Genomic DNA, 14,859 nt, shown 5'->3' with positions numbered 1-14,859 from the left:
CCTGAAAAGTTAATAGTTTCAGAGTTATGACTAAGGATAATATGACTATCATTACATTATGACTTTCAATACTCGTAATTATGCCAAACAAAGGGATCCGTTGACAAAAGCAGCTCGATTCGGGCAACCAATGACACTTTGATGTTAGAAATATTGTAGATAGATCTTATTGGGATCACAGCGGAATCGAAATAAATGTCAATTTTGACATGCCGTTTAGTTATCGATCTCTTAAAGATCTTTCCAAGTCGTCTTTATAGTTCGTTCGGATTTATTGAATAGAAATTGGGTCTGAAAATAACCGCGGTCTAGATAGGTTTTTGTAATAACTTTCTGGTGCTTTATTTCGTGCAAGGTGTGAAATAATTTATTTTAAATACAGGAATATCCCTATTGTTAAATTTGACTCGATCTTCAGGGTTCTGTTTTCAATTAGACGTAGGCTTATAGGCTCCCATCTGTTTGGGACCCGCATTTAGAGGTTTACATGGATTATTTGACATAACTGCTGCGGGATTGCAGCGCGACAATGCTGCCACATTGGGCGGCAATATATCAGGAAACATTTTGTTTTTGACATTTATATTAAATTTGACGTTTCATTCAGCAATCGGCTGTATTGCAGTGCGACATAACTGTCGACTGCATTGTTGCCAAAAACTACAAAATCGATGTTGGCACCTGGGTTTTTGATATTCGTGGCAGTAATGCAGGTGCAGTCTGAAACCAAACGGTACCTTTAAATGTCAGAGAAATATCGGGACCCGCATGTACGGGTTTACCGGGTTCACACGGAATATTTTACCGTTAGGTCAAATTAGATTCAAGGTTACGTTGAAGATCGCTCAAGCTTATTGGTGCAATCCAAATTTGTGCGTAAAATCACCATGATAATTATCAAGGTCATGTCAAAACCAGTTCAAAACAATAACAATTGGTAGGTACATTAAAACCGACCACTGGGGTTATTTTCAATTAAATGTAGGCTTCTAAGCTCCCAGCTGTTTTGGGGCCGGGCATTCACGGGTTTTATCGGGTTTATACGGATCATTTTACCTTACTTGTATGTAGATATTTTCTCATTATACGGTCACGTCTGAAAATATCGATACGAAAAAAGTGCCAAAAATATGTATACACGACTTTATTGCCCATATATTAAGGTAGTGTATACAAATTTTTGGCACATTTTTCGTACCGATATTTTCAGACGCGACTGTACATACATTTTCGCTAATCAATTTAAAAAATAGTTCAGTATAGCCTAAATATTAAGCAACGATAAGACCGCCTGGGCTATAACGGCGACAATCGAAATTCGTCAATTGCGGGCATTTTTCTCTGTCACTCTAATTACGTCTTAGTGAGAGTAAAAGAGAAAGATCCCCGCAATTTGCGTATTTCGGTTTTCGCGGTAGGTCCCCTGGTGTCTGCCTCTACATTTATTCAATTCTTCATTTTCTTATATCGTGGAATTGTAATTTGAATTGTATATTTTGTTATTGTTTTTAATTTCTTAATGCAGTTCAATTATAAATTTTTTAACATTATTATTTCATGGTTATAAATAAATAAATAAAATAAATAAATATTATAGGACATTATCACACAAATTGACTAAGTCCCACAGTAAGCTCAATAAGGCTTGTGTTGAGGGTACTTAGACAACGATATATATATTATATAAATATTTATAAATACTTAAATACATAGAAATCACCCATGGCTCGGGAAAAAATATCCATGCTCATCACACGAATAAATGCCATTGGCCATCGGCTTCATAGGCAGGGTGACTACCCACGAGCCAAGACCGGTCGTCAAGTTATGTGTATTTAAATAATTTATTGACATGTTAATCTAAATTTATTATTATTTAAATAACAGTGTATGCTTAATACCAATAAAATTCTATCTATCTATCTATCTTTTTACTGAGATGTGCCAATAAAGAGTATTCTATCTATCTATCTATTTATTTATATTCTCCTTGGCTAAACGTTAAACAACAAACCTGTGTAAACACTTTATTACCCTGTCTTCTAAGATTTTCTTAAAAAACTAGCAATAGTAATTACCTCAGCAACTAATGAGCGGTAAGTGCCTCCAATAGTCCCACCCTATCGGTCCACATTGCCCCCTGCCCCACTTTGCCCCCCTCCTGTTTACCTGTGGCCTCCAATTCATTAGGATTAGCATCCTCTATCATTTAGAGATGGGACGATAATTGATTATCTGATTTTATTGAGTAATACGATTATTCAATTAGAAGCACTTTTTCGTTAAAATTAATTTATTACGGGGTACAAAATATTTTTTAGGTCAAAAACTTTCGAGGGGAACCTTCTCTTCTGTAGACATTACAAAAATATTTGTTAATGATGAAAATATGTTTTATCTGAAAATAGGTTTTATGTATTAAGTAATACAATTATTAGATTATAGAAACATTTTTTCGTTTTTCGTTAAAATTAATTTAACATTTAGGCATTATGGGGGCCTTATAATTTTTAGGCCAAAAACTTTCGGGGAAACTTTTTCGTCTGTGAAATTTACAAAAATATTTGTTAATGATTTGAATAGGTACATTTAGGAGTACGAGTATTTATCTAAGACTTTCATTATACAACTTGACGACCGGTCTGACCTAGTGGGTAGTGACCCTGCCTATGAAGCCGATGGTCGTTCGAATCCTGGTAAGGGCATTTATTTATGTGATGAACACTGATATTTGTTCCCGAGTCGTAGGTGTTTTCTTTGTATTTAAGTATTTATAATTAAATATTATATATATCGTTGTCTAAGTACCCACAAGCCTTATTGAGCTTACTGTGGGACTTAGTCAATGTGTGTAATAATGCCCTATAATATAGAGCACCGATGGTGAAAAATACTAATCTCTGTGCTGGTTCCATACCAGTTCATACCTAAGTAGGTGACACAAAAGATCCCGACGGATCGAAGCAAGTACCCCCGAAATCATAAGATACACAAATATGAACCATTTTCATATATTTCTGTGTCTAACATTCCGTTACCGTCATACAAAGCATATACAACAACATAAAAATACGCATATATAAGACGGTCATACGGCCCGTACTCACGTACGGATGCGAGACTTGGACACTAACACTTAAAGAAGAAAATAAACTCCTGGTGACAGAAAGGAGAATACTTCGAAAGATCCTGGGCCCTGTGAGAAGAGAGGATGGCAGCCTTAGACTCCGCAAAAACGTCGAGATTGAAGATCTTGTGGCTACACCCAATATTGTCGGCGAAACAAAAGCTCACCGTCTCCGCTGGCTTGGCCACGTTTTGAGAATGGAGGAGGATCGCGGCGCTAAAAGGGCATACCTGGGACGCCCGGTAGGGCGGAGGCCTATCGGATGTCCCAGATATCGCTGGGGCGATGCTGTTGAAGCGGACTTGCGCGATCTCCAGGCCGATAACTGGCGGGAGATGGCACAGGATCGAGACAACTGGCGTGTACTCGTGTCGGAGGCCAAGACTCATTTTGGGTCGCTGCGCCATTAAGTAGTAGTAGTAGTATACAAAGCGTATGGAAAACGGCAACAGAAAGGAAAACAACTTACGATCGAAATAACATAAATGAATTTTATTTCTACGTAGAAGTAACATATAAAATATAAAAAAATGTCCATGTATTCACAGATTAACATGTCACATCCCTATTTTACAGATGGAAACACTATTGACATTTCGTGCCGCTGTACCAATCAATGAATTCCACAACTTCAAATATTGCTTCCACGGCATTATAGTTTTGCGTGTAATTTTGCCATTTACATCAGAATGCTCCGTTGAAATGCTTATTAATTTGACAGTTTATGAATAAACAAGCAAAAAAAATTGCACGCTTTTGATAAACTTCAGTAACTCAGCCAGTGGGGCGACACTCCTCCTTTCGGCTTTTCCCGGCACCGTTCGGCTCAGCGTTGCTCCGAGCAATTATTAGAGTTGACATAACTAGACGTCCCTATAGTAAACACTCCTACAATGGAACAGGCACCAGTAATGGGATGGTATAGTAAAATCCTGTAAAACAAGTATTTACCATCAGTTTTTAATCGCTGGCTACATTTTACCATAAACAAGAGCCAAAGAGCTGCTTAAGTTCAATTTTTCCTCGATATTTGTTAGTTTTAAAATTAATGACGCCATAAATCCCATGACTGAAGCAAGAAAAACATAGTTTTAACTGTTTAATAATATTGAAACCAATTGCAGTAGCTTTCATTAAATACATAGAAAACATAAAGGACTAATTGGACATTCAACATAAAGCGGTAGGAATTTTACGGATGTCGGTGAAATATTAAAAATACTCCAAATTTTTTTTTATGATACAGGGGGCAAACGAGCAGACGGATCACCTGATGGTAAGCGATTACCGCCAGCCATGGACACCTGCTACACCACAGGGGTTGTAAGTGCGTTGCCGGCCTTTAAGATGAGAGTACGTTCTTTTCTTGAAGGTTTGAAGGTAGTATCGGTCCGGAAATACCGCAGGCAACAGTTCATTCCACAGTTTAGCTGTGCGAGGTGGGAAGTTTCTGGAGAAACGCACAGTTGAGGACTGCCAGCAACCATAAGTGGTGAGGATGGAAATGATGTCGCGTAGAGCGATGGCGAAAAGAAGCGGCAGGGATTAATCCGAAAAATTCCTCGGAGCACTCCCCGTTGTACATGCGGTCTCTACACAGCGGTCGACAATTCGAGTCGCTCTTCGTTGGATGCGGTCCAGAGGGAGAAGCTGGTACTGGGGTGCCCCTGCCCATAGATGGATGTACGGACGGCTTCCATGTCATAATGCGCAAGCGCGTTGCGTCCTTGGTGAAGCGCCTGCGCGGCAGCCCGAATAGCCTCCTTCAGACGGTGGCAGAGCGCCTAGACGGCCCTTTCCAGCTTCATTGGGATAAGCTGCACAGGGCGTCTAACTGATTTATTAGTTTTTATCAATTGTATGTTAGGTATTCGTTTTAATTTTTAATTTTATGTGTGCAAGTAATTAAGTATTGTAATTTTAATGTATATTTGTTTTTATTAATTTATATTTTGTCTAGCTAATTTTATCAAAATTGCTATAATATTGATGATTGTGTAATTATGGATCGCATGTATCTGAAATAAAAGAATTTATTATTATTATATGTCTTTCCCATCACGGAACAATGGTGTTCCGGACCTTTGGGAGGCGTGCGCGGAGCCGAAGCCAACACGTAGAGGCCCTTTTGACACTTTAATGAAATGTAAGGGGTACACCTAGCGGATATTGCCCTTGCCCGTGTCATGGGACGCACGCAGAGGCAGCACCCGCCAGGGTGTAAGGACTATTTCAGGGTTGATGGAATCTAAAATGAACTGGGCTATTGGGTGAAAGCGATGGACTAAATACTGGGCTAGGGGATAAAAAACCGGACGCCTGCCTAATAAAACGGTATTCAATTTTATTTCCGGCAGACGGTGACTCGCCCCCACAAGATGGGCCCCCACAAAAAGCGACATCTAGGATGGCTCAAGGGCAACACCGGTGTGAGCGGCTCAGGGGTGTCGAGAGGTGTACGCCGCTTTCTACCCAGTGGCTGCGAGCAGCCACTGTGCCAACTCGCGTCTTATGCAATTTTTCACTTCCACCCCTGAAGCTTATAGCTCTAACGACTCCACTCTGGCCGGCCGGCTAAGGCAAGCCAGAGGCAGAGAATCCTGTCCCACCCACCCTCCTTGCGGCTAACAGAACTCCCCAGGAGCACTCGGGTACGTGAGGTCGCTACTCCCCAACAGCTCGCCACAAGCTGCCCTGCGTTGACTGATTGCACTGGTAAAACCAGCGGGCGATGGGCTCGTCACATCCCTACGCCTTTATTATTATTATTATTATAGATGAGAACAGTATTCCATGTGCGGGCGCACATGGAGTGCGCCTTATAAAATAAAACATTTAGATAAATCTTTACAAATTCGGACATTTGACAGATAAACAAGCCAGTCCGATCAGGCACTAAATTCGGACCGGGATAAGTAGCGTACTAGCTCGGGCCAATTTCATCTAGAACTGACCCGCAATCTTCCGAATGTCCACCCAACGAGCCAACGCCAGGCACTCCATTCGTCTAAAATACCCAAACACTACACTACAATACACACCACATTTCCTAATTACTAGGGAACTATGAGATTACGCATGAGAACTGCAAACGAACTACAGGATAACTGCAAAGTTACCTAACAATAGATAACTACCACAGGAAGGGACGGCAACTTTTGCTTGCCGTGATTATTACTCGGATTCCAAACGGGCACAGATTACTTTGCGTTGGGAGATATGCTACTCCCAAATAAATCAGGATGTCACAAATTTTATAAAGTTTCAGGAGTATTTTTCACATTACCTATCCGATAAGGGCTTTTTATTTCCTTCTAGGAGGGATAAAGTGGCACTTTTCTTCTCTCCTAGGAGAAAAATGGCACTTTTCTGTTCTACGACAGTATTTTTTAAATATTATTTAAGCTAAATAATGGTTAGCATAAAACCATTTTTTAGCTTAAATAATATTTTGACACAATAATTCCTTATTAGTGATACGAAAAGCAGTATGTGTCACGTAGTAGCAAAATTATTTCCAACTTGGGCGTTAACACGTGAATTCCTATCTACGTGAATGTGTCAATATGTCAATATTTTATTTTGCTCCCTTGTGACACAATCTACTATTACTGTACATTATCTTCAATACTGTTTTATTTAGATGGATGCATCATATCCATTTTCACAATCATCCTAGTGGTTAGTAGAATAGGGTTGTTTCCAATTTTTTGAAACGCTTGTATTACGTTCTATATTAACTAAAAGTTGCCCTAAAATTCAACTTTTATACTAAAAACGGCTTTAAATATGTTAAATTAACAAAATATATTTTGACAGATTCATTCGCGCCCAAAACGCTCTTTGAAAATTGTGTGACGTCACAGTTTACGGTTTGACACATAACTACATAACACACGTAGAAGATGCGAACTGTCAACTGACATTTGTCATTTGTTGTATATCGCCTAACTGTCAACAGTGTCAATCCGAGAGTTGTGACGTTATCAGAATCTTCAATGACGTTTCGAGTTTGGTCACGTGAAGTGTGCCAAAAGATATTTTAAATTCAATATTTACAAAAATATGGACATTACATTAGCCGTGACGAGTGGCGGAAAACAGGGGAGGCCTTTGCCCAGCAGTGGGACACAATATAGGTTATATAAAAAAAAAAAAATGGACATTACTGGTCCCCTAAAAGTAGTTTAACATGTTCTTATAATCCAAAAGAATTTATTGGGATACAATTCTGCCCTAAGATTTGCAAATGGAAACAACCCTATGAACCAGCTTAAAGTTATTCACTACTAGATAAAGACTTTTTCATTTATTTAAAACAAATATTTGTTCCTGATATAGTACTGGCGGCAAATACTGCAAAAGACCTGCAAGAAATTTTAAATACGTGGACACACTCTTTAGAGAAGTACGGACTTCGGGTGAGCAGAAGCAAGACGGAGTATATGAAATGTCCCTTTAGCGGAAATACAACTCCTGATACCATATGTATTGGATCAACACCAATCCCCACTGTGAACAAGTTTAAATATTTGGGATCTATGCTCACGCCGGATGCCAATGTAGAGGCCGATGTTGCGCACCGTGTAAATGTCGCATGGCAAAAATGGCGGTCGCTAACAGGAGCTCTGTGTGATACCCGTATGCCCATAAAAACAAAGGGTAAAGTGTACAAGACAGCTGTCAGGCCAGCCCTACTGTACGGTTCCGAATGCTGGACAGTCAAGAAAGCGCATGAACAGATAGCACATGTAAATGAAATGAAGATGCTGCGCTGGGCGGGTGGGGTGACCAGGATGGACAGAATTCGGAACGAATACATTCGGGGGAGCTTTAAAGTTGCACCAATCACAGACAAAATGACGGAAAATCGCCTTAGATGGTACGGCCATATCATGAGACGTGATGAAGACCATGTAGTGAAAATCGCATTAAGCTTGCCAGAACAAAAGAGAGGGAGAGGCCGCCCGCCATCGACCTGGTGGTCAAGCATCGAAAGAGACCTTAAGAAAGCCCAATTGCCAAAACCGACAACCCAGGACAGATCAACCTGGCGCCGTAGAGTGAGGAGACCCGACCCCAGATAACGGGACCAGGGACGGAAGAAGAAGAAGAAGAAGAAATATTTGTTCCTGAGTTATAGACTTATTCTATGTATATACGTAGATATAACTCATCGTCATCGCGTTGTTCCGGCTTTTTACCATGGATCCCGGGAGCCTGGAGTCCACTTGGCAGCTAATCCCAAGAATTGGCGTAGGCACTAATATTTTAACGAAAGCAACTGTCATCTGACCTCCCAACCCAGAGGAAAACTAGGGCTTATTGGGATTAGTTCGCTTTCTTCACGATGTATTCCTTCATCGAAAAGCGACTGGTAAATATTTTGACTCATTGATATTGATAGTGATCAAGGCTTCCAAGTCCCAGTGCTATTAGGAAATAGAGCCTCTGGGAGTGAGAAGGATAGGAATCCTACTGAGCCCTAGAGGCCCATATAAAAGTTTTAGTCTAAACCTTAATTTTCTCACTTAGTATTATATTTATATATAGTAGTAGTATATATTCTAGAAACTAGCAAATTTGTAAGAAAACATAGTGAATTATACTCTCCTGAAACACTACCTAAAAGAAATTGCCGCAATTTAAATAAATTAAAACTTCCTTTTTCTAAACTGAAATTGGTCACATCTAGCCCACACTACATCGCCGTGTGCCTGCTACACTGCCACATCTCAAAAAACCGTTTTTTCGAGAAATCGCGTCTCCAAGTTGTGAGAGTATAGTTCAGGGTGTTTAATAGGATCTTACTCCTTTAGTTTTTGGTCCATGAATTTAAAATTTAGCTTTTTTTACTCGGAATGATATAACCCTCCTTATGACCAAGCCACTTTTTAAAAGAAAATGTATATTTTTAAGACACAAGGCCCGAAAGACAGGTATTTAGAGTTGTGGCCGTATTGCGGAAACGTTTTTTAAAGATTTTGGGATGCGGCCAAATTTAAACACAAAATTATTGGATAAAGGTTACCATGCAAATATAAATAAAAACACCAAAATAGTTAAAATCCCTTTATTTTATCAACTTTTATAGGAACAAGATCACTGTACGCGATAACATGTGTAACTAGCTTATAATCAGCAACATTATACCATGGCATTACCAAATAATATTAATTGTTTAAAAGGTTCTTTATAAAATTTTAACAAATAAAACTTTGTAACTTATTTTTAAAAACATTCAAAATAATAAAAAGTATTTAGAATACCTACTATATTATAAAATAAGAAATCAAAACACAATACTGTTCCTTGCTAATTTGTGAAATCAACATCTTTAAGAACATTGCAGGCAATTTATTTATTAATATAATGTATTCAGTAAGTTAATTCTTACAAGTAGATAACTTCTTATAAGTAATCAGTTCAAGAAATAACGAATATCACAATGTATTTCAACTTATTTTAGTAGAATCAACGTATGTAATAATCAGTCTTCTTGAAGTAGACTTACAAAATACAAAGGTAGTAAATTGCTGTATATTTTCCTTTAAAAGGCCAATACACATTACACATGAATAACACGTAACTACTGGACACTAAACTTAATCATAGGTAATCAGTTCAAGAAATAACGAATATCACAATGTATCACTAATAAAAAAGCGTTGTTATACAAAATATTTTTTCTTCGTTACTTTAGTAGAAGCAACGTATGTAATAATCAGTCTGTAATAGTTCATCAATGCGCTGTGTATATTGCGAGTGACTTTCGGAATAATTAAAATCGCTTATAGTTGGTGGTGAATCTTGTAGGGCTCGAGCAGCGTCCAATAATAGTCTTCCACGTCCTTTGAACATGTCTTTCATTAGGTCATAATCAAGACCGGAAAAACTTCTGTTTTCTGGTGAATCCTTCGCTTTTGACAAAGGTGTCACACGAGAGAGACTGTCCGAGGTGGCATTACGTCGTGTGTTAGCAGATCTACTCGTAGTCCTCGAAATTTTAGATCTAAAACTAGCAAGCATATAAAACATAGCTATATCTAGTTTCTATCATTCTTCATAAAAGCATTTTAATTGAAATAAATTGAATAGCTAGGACACACACCGAAAAAAATACTAAACACAGTCATTACCACGAAAATGTCTTTACCATTATCAAATAAGTAAATAGTAAATGTAAACATATCAAAGTAACGACTTTCCACGTGATTTAATTTTTGGCGCCAAAGTCCCCAAAATAAAAGCAGTTATTATAATATTTAACAAAATACCAATATTATGACACCATCCCGAATACAACCATCCCGAACACAGTTAGTAATTTACCTCACACAATAAAATCCGTTGCATATTATTGGCAGTAAAGCGTGCTATAGAATTAGACACACATAATATTATATACAATAAAATGTTAGTTAAATACATACACACTCTTCGAAAACATGCTCAATGCTTATCTTTCTTCAGACGGGTAAAAATATGAATTAGGCTCACGACCCTCACTGATGAGCCATATTGAACCGCACTTGTAAGAAAACAAAGTTGAGATTTGCTTAATCATTTTGTTGCGTTGTGGTAGTTTTGGTGGCGAGCTGGTAATTTTGTAATAATAAGTGTAATACTTACTGCTGTGACACAACCAATTGCCGTTTGTTTCTTTTATATTTATAGTGATTCATCGTAATTATCACTAAACTAATTATTATTTTCTAGGACGCAACTCAAAAGCTTCATTTATAACGTGTGCTATATAGCCACAACTCAAAAGGGCCGTCAGGTTCACATGCGAACGCCGCGGGAGCAGGCAAGTGGCTGTATTGCAGGGAATCTTCTGACAATTTATGGTCAAATCCATAAGGCCACTTGTGAGAAAAAGGCTCATAAAGACCTTTTCTGCTATGGCTCTCGAAATAAGGTCGTAAATTGAACTATTTTGAATACGAATCTGCAATAATCCAGAAAATTAAAAATTTTGAATTGTGGCCGTATAGCAGGCACACGGCGACATGTCAATAAAAATATATAACCAACTCCCAAATAACATAAAAAACGAGGATAAACTAAGCCTGTTTAGCAAGAAACTAAAATCATTCCTGTTAAATAAATGCTACTATAGTATGAGAGAATTTTTTGAAGATACATAATATCTCTTTTGTGTATGTGATTGTAAATCTTTAATTAGTATGTGCATGTCAGATAGATATTTTAATATGTAAAATAATTAATGAATTAATAGGAATATATGTAAATAATATGTACAATTTTAGAATAGATTAGTATGTAGCCCTATGTGGAACTATGTTGCTGTGCCCTAACAGGGCGTCACATGAACAGCCTTATATTTAAGAACACCTGTACCTGCTATGTGATATGCAATAAATGATTTCAATTTCAATTTCAATATACATATCGTCGTCTTATATTACCCACAACACACCTACACTTATTGAGCATACTGGAAGACTAGGTCATTTTGTGAAGATTGTCCTACAATATTTATTTTTGTATTTATTCATTTTACTCAAGTGAATTCATTACAAGAAATAGTGACGTCGACACTTCTCTCAATAACTCCGTAGTAAAAAGTAGCAATCATTTGTATATTTCATAAAAGTAACTAATTTGACGCGGCAGTCAAATAGCCTATTACACGCTGAAATCACTTTACTCATGCAATGAACGTGTCCGGAAATAGAGCCAATTTTACTGAGGTCACAACAAATTGCGTCCGTAGTAAAATTGGGTCGTGAGCGACAGGACTACAATAATAGTTTTGAAACTAAGTATGAGGTTTATAAACTCGTATCAATATTCGGCAGACGCGTTACAGAATCCGCATTAGGAGAGGGGGAGTGAAGCCAAAAAATCAGAAGGAACTTTTGTTTTGATTTGAATTAGAAGAAACGATTCTTTCGTTGAGATATAAAATATGGCGGGTTTTAAAAATATTTTTTTTTATACCACGACGGTGGCAAACAAGCATACGGCTCGCCTGATGGTAAGCAGTCGCCGTAGCCTATGGACGCCTGCAACACCAAAGGCATTACTTACAAATATACTTCTGTTAAAAATTTTGTTTGTTGTAGAAGAGGCAAACGAGCAGACAAAAAAAAATAAAAAATAAAAAAAAAAAATCGACAGATGGTAAGCGATGGTCACCCATGGACACCTGCAACACAAGAGGAGTAAAAGTGCGTTGCCGGCCTTTAAGATGAAAGTACGCTCGTTTCTTGAAGCTGAAAGTCGTATTGACAATTCAGTCCACAGTGTAGCTGGTAAGGCAGGATGTTTCTGGAGAAACGTACAGTTGAGGACTGCCAACCAGCCCAACCATATTATTATAATTAGTGAAGATGGAAATGTTATCGCGTAGAGCGATGGCGGAAAGCGGAGGCAGGGATTTATCAGAATATACATGTTTTTGTGAATTTATTTTGTCGAGACAACTTTAATATTTTAAGGTTTAGGCTGGAATCTGCTATTGTAAATGTAGACTAGTTTCCGTGTATTGTGTTTCAAGGCATTTTGTCCTTGATTAAAATGTACAAAAATAATCAATACAAAAACTATAGTTCATGTCTTCCACGATGACGCGTGGATTTGTCAAATGTAACCTTTAATAACATGACAATATTAGTTAAAGCACGCGTTTTCGTGAATGACACGATATACAATTTTGCGTTAGCCTTATCTTAAAACTTTACAAATTGTTCTGATTTTTATATGACTCTTGATTATGAAATTGAGGACAATTTTTACTTAAAATATGATTTGGGGGGTAGGTGTCAGTTTCGACATAAACCAGTTGAGATTTTGGACAAAATCTGGATAAGTCTGAAATTCCCAAATTGTATAATGAAATACCGTATGATATAAGGGAATGTAAATCATTTAGGATGTTTAAATTTAAATTGAAAACGTTTCTATTAAACAAAATTAAATTACCACCACAATAAGCTATAAGATGTACCGTACTTACTTATTAATTAACTAGGTAATAAGCTAACCCATCTGTATTTAAGGGAGTTCCCTCTGCCAACAAACTGTCTTACAGTTTGGCAGAAGAAAACAAAATTGTAAAATCAGGGTTTTTTTTACCAGAATAAATGATTTTTTTATTTATTTTTTATTTAAACATTGCCAGTTTCTCATTATCTCAACTGGTTTCTGTCGAAACTGACACCTACCGCCCAAATCTAAAAAATATATTCTAAACGTAACGTGGTCAAAATTCTTTTCGTTGTCGCGTTTTTTTGGCAACAAAAAATGTGACGAAGCTAAGTCTATTTTTATTTTATTTTATTGACCCGGGTGATCGGATCTGGGTGAACAGAGTCAACTACAGGGTTGTAAAGAGATCTTTTTTTTAGGAAAATATAATCTACAGCTATAAAGACATTCGACTTTTTTATTTATTTGTCAGAAGCCACCAACATAAGCGTGACAGTGGTCAGAAATACGACAACGAAAAGAATTTTGACCCAACCATTTAAAATAGAGGACGCAATGCACTGATATTGCTTTCTAATTGCTTTTGAAATATCCAAAACCATATAATTACGAGTATATTACGGGAGTGGTGTATCTGTTGCGTTACGTAATCTACTCAGAAGACTCAGCTTTTAGATTGTATACCCTATATCAGAGGAATAAGAACCAAAATGTATATGTTCGATATAAATATACCCAAAGTTCATTGAATCGTCACATGCGATTATTACCGAAAACCAATTAAATGGACTAGGTACCTATTTTAACATGACGCGGAACGTTCCGGAATTTCAAATGGAACTTTTGTTCCATAATTTTCCATTTCAATTCAATTCAAATATACTTTATTCATGTAGACCTAGCAACAAGCACTTATGAATAGTAAGACAGTATTACATATAATTATCTTAATCTAATTATCAGAGCAATTTATTGATGTTGTAAATATTATTCCATATATAATACTAATGAATATAATTCATAGATCAAATTTAATACTAAAACTTTCACAAAATACAGTCATACAAAAAAAAATGTATAAAAAATACTTGTCTAGATTGTTTCTAGAATAAATTCTAAATGTCAAACAAATATAATAAAAACAACAAAGGAAATACATGCAATGGAATATCCATTTCATCATCATTATTCAAATATAATAAATAATTAATCATTTCGAATCACAATTAATCCCACGTTGGCATTGTTGGCGATATTTAAATGAGGGCAGTATTCCGCTTTCACAATCTGTTAAAGTTTTGATTTTGTTATGATACGACCATTATATGGTTACCACGAGTTGACACTTGACAACTCACCTCAAACGCACAAAACTACTTGAAACGTCAACTGTCATTATGCGGTCGCTAGCGTAAATGTCGAATGCTAACTCATGGTATGGCTACGTCTGCTAATACATGGTATGAATATTTAAGTAACATTATATGTATCTATTTTTGACGACCAGCCTGCCTATGAAGCCGATGGTCCTGGGTTCGAAAGCCGGGTTGTTGTGTAACATTGTAATACAAATTATTTTTTATAACTCGACAGTGGCAAACAAGCATACGGCCCGCCTAATGTTAAGTAGTCACTGTAGTCTATGAAATTAAATTAAATGAAAACCTTTATTTCAGGCTAGAGGCCCATAGATAAATAATACCTTACGTATTATAACAATATATTTTAAAACTATATACCTAGTGTTGCAGGCGTCCATAGGCTACGGTGACTGC

The sequence above is a fragment of the Cydia pomonella genome, chromosome 4, assembly GCF_033807575.1.
Source record: "Cydia pomonella isolate Wapato2018A chromosome 4, ilCydPomo1, whole genome shotgun sequence".
NCBI lineage: Eukaryota > Metazoa > Arthropoda > Insecta > Lepidoptera > Tortricidae > Cydia > Cydia pomonella.
The sequence above is the reverse complement of the archived record's forward strand: the minus strand, read 5'-3'. Positions refer to the sequence as shown.